Source organism: Otolemur garnettii, unplaced genomic scaffold (assembly GCF_000181295.1).
Source record: "Otolemur garnettii isolate 467f Iridium unplaced genomic scaffold, OtoGar3 scaffold00001, whole genome shotgun sequence".
Lineage (NCBI taxonomy): Eukaryota > Metazoa > Chordata > Mammalia > Primates > Galagidae > Otolemur > Otolemur garnettii.
The window spans coordinates 19980663-19983251 of NW_003852396.1; positions in this window are offsets into that span (position 1 = coordinate 19980663).

Genomic DNA, 2589 nt, shown 5'->3' on the forward strand with positions numbered 1-2589 from the left:
ACCTATGTTGTAAGACACAGTGAGGACTATCAGGACAAATAATTCCATGCTCATCGACCTTTCCAACTTCACAGGCCAGAAGCTGTAAATTATGTTTAACTTCTCTTCCTCTTAGATCCTACGCTCAATACACTGGCACATTCTGTTGGCTTCATTTTCAAAATAAGCACAGAATCCAAGCACCTATCACAGACCCCTCTGTTGCCCTCTGGCTTCAAGTCCCCAACATTATTTTTGTAATAGTTTCCAATCTGACTTCCTTGCTCCGTCCCTGCCACACCATTCTCAACACATTAGCCAGAGTGATTCTGGAGCTGGAACATATTCTTCTTAGCAAAGTATCTCAAGAATGGAAAAAAAAAGTATCCAATGTACTCAGCCCTACTATGAAACCAATTTATAGCTTTCACATGAAAGCTGTAACCCATTATAGCTCAAGAATATGGGGAAAGGGGAGAGGGAGTGGAGGGGGGGAGGATAGGTGGAGGGAGGGTGATTGGTGGGACCACACCTATGGTGCATCTTACACAGGTGCATGTAAAATTTACTAGGTGTAGAACATAAATGTCTTAACACAGTAACTAAGAAAATGCTGTGAAGGCTATGTTAACCAGTTTGATCAAAATATTTCAAATTGTATATAAAACCAGCACATTGTACCCCATGACTGCATTAATGTCCACAGCTATGATTTAATAAAAAAAGGAAAAAATATATTTATATATATATAAAAATAAAAAAATACAACTCAGATCATGTCACTCCCCTGATCACACCCTTTAATAGCTCCCCATTTTTCTTAGAATAAAAACCAAAGTCCTCACAGGTTCCCTCTTGCCTTTCTGACTTCATTCCCGGCTCCTTCTGCTGCCCTCTCCTCCAGACACAGAAACACCATCAATTCTTGCCAGGCACGTCAAGAAATTGTGCCCTGGATTTATTAGCTTTTCCTGAGGTGCTCTTCCCCCAGATATCTAAACAACCGGCTCTCTTCTCCTACAAGACTTTGCTCAAATCTCACAGCGGTGCCTACCCTAGACCACCCTATTTGAATTCTCCTTTGTCTCTGGAATCAGAACCTCTTTTCCTCTACTTTCTTTTGCTCCCTCATTTTCTAACATATCACGTTATGTTTGCTATGTTTTGTCTGTCTTGCCTCACAGGAATATCAGCTCCACGAGGGCAGGAAATTCTTGTCTCTTCTGATGGATTCCATGTGCTCAGTGTATGACAGCATTTGTTACAGAGTGGATTAATACATATTTTTAAATAAATGATGCATACAAAGTTCTGATCACAGTGCCTGGCACACAGACAGCATTGAGTCTATAGTCACTTTTGTTATTTTTGAAATATTTAAAAAGCTATTCCTGTCCTGGGTGCCCCAGCCTAAAACTCCACGTGACACATTCGCCTCTCAGTGAATCTGTGCCTGTGAGGGGAGTGAGGCTGGGGTTCCCCTACACCTCCCCATTCTGTTAGACAGATAAGCAGCCGGGCTCATAAGGGCTAAGTGATTCATATAACTATTGTGTTGTGGAACCAGGGCTGCTTAGATCCCAAGTCTCTGCATTCTGAGTCCAGTGTTCTTCCATGCTGCTATAGAAGGAGAGATGACTTCTTACACAAAGTTCTTAACTTTCCCAAGCCCAGCTTATGTGTTAATCAAACATCCAAAGTGCTGATGTGCACAGGTGCCAAGATAATGTCAATAGTCTAACGTGAGCCTCATTTATCTACATTACCTTGAAACAAAGGAGATCTGTAAATTTGGGAGGCATTGAATTGAATGACAAGATCAATTACAAGAACTTTCACACAGTGGATTAAAAAAATCACTGATTCCCCAAAGACATGGTAAATGTCTTGTTTTTTCTTCCTGGTATTTGGATAAAAGAGAGTCAGTTTGGAGTAATGCTAAGCTCTACCAAAAAATAAGTTATAAGAAATATGCTGGAAATTAAAAAATGAAGAAAAAATGTTGTCTATGATTCTTTCACCTTCACAAATCAATAGTTAACGTTCCCTTCCACACTTTGCTTGTATGCGTGTTTTTAATTTTTAAAATATATTTTTGGCATGGAATAACAATTGTATCTATAGTATATTTTACAAGTTATGTAAAATGCCATGTGGTTGGAGGACCACAGTTCCTTTCACAATTCCCCTGTTGTTGGCTTTGTGACTTGTTTCAATGTTTCACCCCACCTCTGTCTAAATGGTGTTGTGATCAATGTCCTTGACTATTTAGCCTTGCCTTTAGGTATTTGCTCTCTCTGTGTGAAAAGTGTTACTATAAGATCAAAATCAACTTTTATTATTCAATGAATATGGTTTCTTTTTGTGCTCCTCTTTATGGCCTGGGATGAGCTTATTGAAGTGACTAATATGTATTTTATAGACAGGAAGTTAGAAAACAACTGCTCATTATTCCTTGGTTGTGAATTGTTTCATCAAAACACCAGCTACTCTGGTAGCCCTGTTCTGGAGATAGTACTACTGGAATTGTTTTATTCTCTAGGATTTTACTCAATGTATAAGAAGGGTTCTCTTTTCAGAGTTACTGTGGTCTGAATGTTTGTGTCCTAC